Genomic DNA, 7886 nt, shown 5'->3' on the forward strand with positions numbered 1-7886 from the left:
CATAGAGTCGGACACGACTGAGTGACTGAACTGAATTGAAAACGATGGGAAAACAACATGCCACATAACTTAAAGTTTATCATCTCAGTAGGAGGAAAACTCTCTCTTCCTATTTGGATTGCCAGCAAAGCCAGTGCCTTTGAGAAGCTACCCAGAACCACTGGCTGATTCAGTGCTGTTCTCATGAGCTGTTCTCATTCACTTCAAGGCTTCTTTGTCCATACCACAAATATTTGCCCAAGTACACCATGTTTTAGTTTACAAAAGCACACCTGGGAATGTGCACTGACAACTGCATTAGAATGCTGTGGAACTGTGAAATCCACAGACTTTGCTCCTTTGCCAAAGAAGCACGTTGGAATATAAGAGATCACCACATTAAGATATATAATAAAAGGGTATGGGAATGCAGGAACCCAAACATCTGCCACTATCCCACAACTGTGACAAACAGAAGGACATTAGGGACACATAAGAAGGGGTTGCTAACAGCCTTCTCTGAATGCCTTGCACTAAAAGTAAACTGGGAGAAGTTATAGCCTTGTAACTGCTTCAAAAATCTACTGATTTTGATTAAGAAAAATATAATTAACACCACCTAAAAAGAAGAAATGCAAAAAAGCAAAATGGCTGTCTGGGGAGGCCTTACAAATAGCTGTGAAAAGAAGAGAAACGAAAAGCAAAGGAGAAAAGGAAAGATATAAACATCTGAATGCAGAGTTCCAAAGAATAGCAAGAAGAGATAAGAAAGCCTTCTTCAGTGATCAATGCAAAGAAAAAGAGGAAAACAAAACAATGGGAAAGACTAGGGATCTCTTCAAGAAAATCAGAGATACCAAAGGAACATTTCATGCAAAGATGGGCTCAATAAAGGACAGAAATGGTATGGATCTAACAGAAGCAGAAGATATTAAGAACAGATGGCAATAATACACAGAAAAACTGTACAAAAAAGATCTTCACGACCTAGATAATCACGATGGTGTGATCGCTGACCTAGAGCCAGACATCCTGGAATGTTAAGTCAAGTGGGCCTTAGAAAGCATCACTATGAACAAAGCTAGAGGAGGTGATAGAATTCCAGTTGAGCTATTCCAAATGCTGAAAGATGATGCTGTGAAAGTGTTGCACTCAATATGCTAGCAAATTTGGACAACTCAGCAGTGGCCACAGGACTGGAAAAGGTCAGTTTTCATTCTAATCCCAAAGAAAGGCAATGCCAAAGAATGCTCAAACTACCACACAATTGCACTCATCTCACACGCTAGTAAAGGAATGCTTAAAATTCTCCAAGCCAGGCTTCAGCAATATGTGAACCGCGAACTTCCTGATGTTCAAGCTGGCTTTAGAAAAGGCAGAGGAACCAGAGATCAAATTGCCAACATCTGCTGGATCATGGAAGAAGCAAGAGAGTTCCAGAAAAACATCTATTTCTGCTTTATTGACTATGCCAAAGCCTTTGACTGTGTGGATCCCAATAAACTGTGGAAAATTCTGAAAGAGATGGGAATACCAGACCATCTGACTTGCCTCTTGAGAAATTTGTATGCAGGTCAGGAAGCAACAGTTAGAACTGGACATGGAACAAAAGACTGGTTCCAAATAGGAAAAGGAGTACGTCAAGGCTGTATATTGTCACCCTGTTTATTTAACTTATATGCAGAGTACATCATGAGAAACGCTGGACTAGAAGATACACAAGCTGGAATCAAGATTACCGGGAGAAATATCAATAACCTCAGATATGCAGATGACAGCACCCTTATGGCAGAAAGTGAAGAGGAACTCAAAAGCCTCTTGATGAAGGTGAAGGTGGAGAGTGAAGAATTTGGCTTAAAGCTCAACATTCAGAAAACGAAGATCATGGCATCCGGTCCCATCACTTCATGGCAAATAGATGGGGAAACAGTGGAAACAGTGTCAGACTTTATTTTTCTGGGCTCCAAAATCACTGCAGATGGTGACTGCAGCCATGAAATTAAAAGACGCTTACTCCTTGGAAGGAAAGTTATGACCAACCTAGGTAGCATATTCGAAAGCAGAGACATACTTTGTCAACAAAGGTTCGTCTGGTCAAGGCTATGGTTTTTCCTGTGGTCATGTATGGATGTGCGAGCTGGACTGTGATGAAGGCTGAGCACCGGAGAATTGATGCTTTTGAACTGTGGTGTTGGAGAAGACTCTTGAGAGTCCCTTGGACTGCAAGGAGATCCAACCAGTCCATTCTGAAGGAGATCAGCCCTGGGATTTCTTTGGAAGGAATGATGGTAAAGCTGAAACTCCAGTACTTTGGCCACCTCATGCGAAGAGTTGACTCATTGGAAAAGACTCTGATGCTGGGAGGGATTGGGGGCAGGAGGAAAAGGGGACGACAGAGGATGAGATGGCTGGATGGAATCACTGACACGATGGACGTGAGTCTGAGTGAACTCCAGGAGTTGGTGACGAACAGGGAGGCCTGGCTTGCTGCGATTCATGGGGTTGCAAAGAGTCGGACACAACTGAGCAACTGAACTGAACTGATACATATATATATATATATATATATATATACACACACACACACACACATACATATGTGTGTGTGTGTATATATATATATACACACACATACATATGTGTGTGTATATACATATATATGTGTCTGTGTATATATATAGGGTTAGCCAAGAAGGTCATTCAGGTTTTTCATAAGATCTTAAAGAAAAAAAAAATTTAACTTTTGGTCAATATTGTTAATATTTTTTTCCATTGTGATTTTTCAGAGGTAATTGAACATATCCTGTGATGTGTAGTAGCACCTTGTTGTTTATCATTCCTATATATTATAGTTTGCATTTGTTAATCCAAGCTCCCAATTCTTCCCTCCCCCACCCATCTTCCCACTTAGCAAACACAACTCTGTTTTCTATATCCGAGTGTTTTACAAGCTGGTTTTGGAATGTAGATATATTCTCCTATCAGTTTCCTAGGCTGAAGAGATTGCCTCTGGGATCACAGTTAAATGGAGCTGGAGCTGATCACATACCTAGTGCTGGGTCTGCAGCGTGGCCTGAAGTTGACAGCCATTTGCCTGGGTCTTGGGTAGGTGTGGATCATTCCTTGTTCAGTGGCAGGTGGGGCTGACTGCAGGCCCGTCTTCAGAGGGCTGCTGCTGAGACAAGGGTATGCAGAGTCTATAAACAGTGAGACTTACTAGGTTTGTGGATAGCATGGCTCCTGCTGGGTCCCTGGAAGGGCCCCCACTAGACCAGGCAGGTCCACTTCCAGAATTTGCTAGGAACGGCTGGAGCCAGGCCATAAGGCCACTTCAAGATGCGCTGTCTGACACATCAGCAGGTCTGCCTCCATTGGCATTAACAGGTATGTCTCCCAGGATCTTTGGGTGAATAGGATAGCTCCCAGATCATATCTGAGAGCTGTTGGAGCTGGGTCACAGGATGCTTCAGAGTTGATAGGTAGGGCTAAAATCAGTGAGCTTGTTACCTAAAGAAAGAGCAGGCATTACTGCTCTTGAGTCTCTTGGAGATAATGCCGATGACAGGTAAAACAGGGCTGTAACTGAATCCAGGGGGCACAAAAGTATTTATGGAGCTGTAGCCAGGACCATGGTCATCGACCCTGATACTTCGATGTGAACCTGCCTTCTCAAAACAATCCTCCTTGTTCTTGAGCTCCACCTGGATTTGGCAGCCTCTTATCTGGACATTGTCACTGTCACAAAGGCCCTTTAGTCTGTGGATGGCTGTCAAATTATAGTTACTTGAAAGGGGATACAAGCAGGGGATCTCTTCTATTGTCATTTTGCTTGTGTCATTCCCAAAATCCCTATGTCTTTAATATTATGGACTCTCATGGTTCAATCAAAACTTCATTATAGTTTGATTTATGAAACTAAATATTAGTTATGGCTAATATATCAGATTGGTAAAGTGCTTTCTACACAAAAAATCTTTTTTTTTTTTTTTCCACTTGAAAAACTCAGCCTAGTGGTTGAGGATTTAGGGGACATAAGTGGGACATTTACACAAGAAGCATGTATTTAATATGTTTTCATATCAACTCCTCATTATTGGAGGATAGATGACTTTTAAAGCAATACCAGTTATAATTTTTTCCACATCATATAGCTATTAAATATCTTCATAAAACTATAATCTATATGAACTGTATGCTGTGATATATAGTGAAGATATTGAGTAGAAAGACTATAATGACTTCACTGATTTCAATTATACTTCTCTCAAGAATTACAATCTGCATGAATTTAGGAAAATTTTTTAGAAATTATACCTCATAAATTTATGTCAAAGTATATTTTTGGTAAAATTACAAAACCTGAAATCATTTTCAAACAATCAGAGATAACACTATATATTTAAAAAAATAATTCAGATTTTAGAATGCTAGGTTGAATAATGAACATATATGCCATATGTACTACTGGCTTTTCTGCCTTCAAAAAGTCACACATCAACTTTGAGCAAAATTTCTCACTCCATAAAGTAGAAGTACCATGCAGGAGTATTTGGAAATCAATTACATGATGTGTGCTATTGTCCAAAACATTATCCTTAGTGCATACATTTGAAATTAATTTTGGTGGCAGTAATTTCTGTTTATTAAAGTTTATAATTTTAATGACCAAATTTTTAGTGGCTATGAAAGTGAAATAAAAGTACAATTGCTCAATTGTGTCCAACATTTTGTGACCCCATGGACTATACAGTCCATGGAATTCTTCAGGTCAGAATACTGAAGTGGGTAGCTGGCTAACAGAGTTTTGCAAGAGAATGCATTGGTCATGGCAAACACTCAATTCCAATAATATAAGAGAAGACTCTACACATGGACATCACCATATGGTCAATACCAAAATCAGATTGATTATATTCTTTGAAGCCAAAGATGGAGAAGCTCTATACAGTCAGCAAAATCAAGACTGAGGCCTGACTGTGGCTCAGATCATGAACTCCTTATTGCCAAATTCAGACTTAATTTCAGGAAAGTAGGGAAAACCATTAGACCATTCAGATACGACCTAAATCAAATCCCTTATGATTATACAGTGGAAGTGAGAAATAGATTCAAGGGATTAGATCTAATAGACAGAATGCCTGAAGAATTATGGATGGAGGTTCACAACATTGTACAGGAGGCAGGGATCAAGACCATCCCCAAGAAAAAGAAATGCAAAAAGGCAAAATGGTTGTCTGAGGAGGTCTTACAAATAGCTGAGAAAAGAGGAGAAACTAAAGGCAAAGGAGAAGGAAAGATATACGCCTTTGAATGCAGAATTCCAAAGAATAGCAAGAAGAGATAAGAAAGCCTTCCTCAGTGATCAGTGCAATGAAATAGAGGAAAGCAATAGAATGGGAAAGACTAGAGATCTCTTCAAGAAAATTAGAGATACCAAGGGAACTTTTCATGCAAAGATGGGAACAATAAAGGACAGAAATGGTATGGACCTAACAAGAGCAGAAGATATTAATAAGAGATGGCAAGAATACACAGAACTATACAAAAAAGGCCTTCATGACCAACAATCACTCATGTAGAGCCAACATCGTGGAATGTGAAGTCAAGTGGGCCTTAGGAAGCATCACTATGAACAAAGCTAGTGGAGGTGATGTAATTCCTGTTGAGCTATTTCAAATCTTAAAAGACGATGCTGTGAAAGTGCTGAACTCAATATGCCATCAAATTTGGAAAATGCAGCAATGGCCACAGGACTGGAAAAGGTCAGTTTTCATTCTAATCCCAAAGAAAGGCAATGCCAATGAATGCTCAAACTACCACACAGTTGCACTCTTCTCACACGGTAGTAAAACAATGCTCAAAATTCTCCAAGCCAGGCTTCAACAGTACATGAACTGTGAACTTCCAGATGTTCAAGCTGGCTGAACTGAGCCTTCCCTTCTCCAGGGCATCATCTCAACCAACGGATTAAACCCAGGTCTTCCACATTGCAGGCAGACCGTTTACCAGCTGGGCCAGAAGGGAAGCTAGAAATGGTATGGTTCAGTCTAAAACAGTAAATTTAAAGTGTCTGTCAGTTCAGTTCAGTTCAGTCACTCACTCATGTCCGACTCTTTGTGACCCCATGGACTGCAGCACACCAGGCCTCCCTGTCCATCATCAACTCCCTGAGTTTACTTAAACTCATGTCCATTGAGTCGGTGATGTCATCCATCCATCTCATCCTCTCTCGTCTCCTTCTCCTCCTGCCTTCAATCTTTCCCAGCATCAGGGCCTTTTCAAATGAGTCAGTTCTTCACATAGCAGGCTGAAGTATTAGAGTTTTCAGGTACAGGATCAATCCTTCCAGTGAATGTTCAGGACGGATTTCCTTTAGGATGGACTGGTTGGATCTCCTTGCTGTCCAAGGGACTCTCAAGAGTTTCCTCCAATGCCACAGTTCAAAGGCATCAATTCTTTGGTGCTCAGTTTTCTTTTTAGTCCAAATCACTCATCCATACATGATTGCTGCAAAAACCATAGCTTTGACTAGATGGACCTTTGTTGGCAAAGTAATGTTTCTACTTTCTGTTTCAAAGTAATATTAAAAACTGCTTTTTAATATACTGTCTAGGTTGGTCGTAATGTTTCTTCCAAGGAGCAAGCACCTTTTAATTTCATGGCTACAATCATAATCTTCAGTGATTTTGGAGCCGAAAAAGATAAAGTCTGTCACTGTTTCCATTGTTTTCCCATCTATTTTCCATGAAGTGATGGGGCCAGATGCCATGATCTTAGTTTTCTGAATGTCAAGTTTTAAGCCAACATTTTTACTCACGTCTTTCACTTTCATCAAGTGGCTCTTTTGTTCTTCTTCATTTTCTGCCATAAGGGTGGTATCATCTGCATATCTGAAGTTGTTATTTCTCCTGGCAATCTTGATTCCAGCCTGTGCTTCATTCTGCCAAATATTTATCATGGTGTACTCTGCATATAAGTTAAATAAACAGCGTGACAATATACAGCCTTGATGTACTCCTTTCCCTATTTGGAACCAGTCTGTTGTTCCATGTACAGTTCTAACTGTTGCTTCCTGACCTGCGTACAGAATTTTCTGGAGGCAGGTAAGATGGCGTGGTATTCCCATCTCTTGAAGAATGTTCCACAGTTTGTTGTGAACCACACAGACAAAGGTTTTGGCATAGTCAATAAAGCAGAAATAGATGTTTTTCTGGAACTCTCTTGCTTTTTTGATGATCCAAAGGATGTTGCCAGTTTGATCTGTGGTTCATTTGTCTTTTCTAAATCCAGCTTGAACATCTGTAATTTCGTGGTTCACATGTTGTTGAAGCCTGTCTTGGAGAAGTTTGAGCATTACTTTACTAGCGTGTGAGAAGAGTGCAACTGTGCAGTAGTTTGAGCATTCTTTGGCATTGCCTTTCTTTGGGATTGGAATGAAAACTGACCTTTTCCAGTTCTGTGGCCACCGATTCACTTTCCAAATTTGATGGCATATTGAGTGCAGCACTTTCACAGCATCATCTTTTAGGATTTGAAATAGCTCAATGGGAATTCCATCACCTCCACTAGCTTTGTTCATACATTTAACGTTCAAGTTTATGCTTCCTAAGGCCCACTTGACTTTGCATTCCAGGATCTCTGGCTCTAAGTGTGTGATGACATCATCATGGTTATCTGGGTCATGAATATCTTTTTTGTATAGTTCTTCTGTGTATTCTTGCCACCTCTCTTTATTTATTTTTTTATTATTTTATTTTATTTTTTAACTTTACAATATTGTATTGGTTTTGCCATATATCAACATGAATCTGCCACAGGTATACATGTGTTCCCCATCCTGAACCCTCCTCCCTCCTCCCTCTCCATACCATCCCTCTGGGTCGTCCCACCTCTCTTTAATATCTTCT

Source organism: Bubalus bubalis, chromosome 7 (genome assembly GCF_019923935.1).
Source record: "Bubalus bubalis isolate 160015118507 breed Murrah chromosome 7, NDDB_SH_1, whole genome shotgun sequence".
Classification (NCBI taxonomy): domain Eukaryota; kingdom Metazoa; phylum Chordata; class Mammalia; order Artiodactyla; family Bovidae; genus Bubalus; species Bubalus bubalis.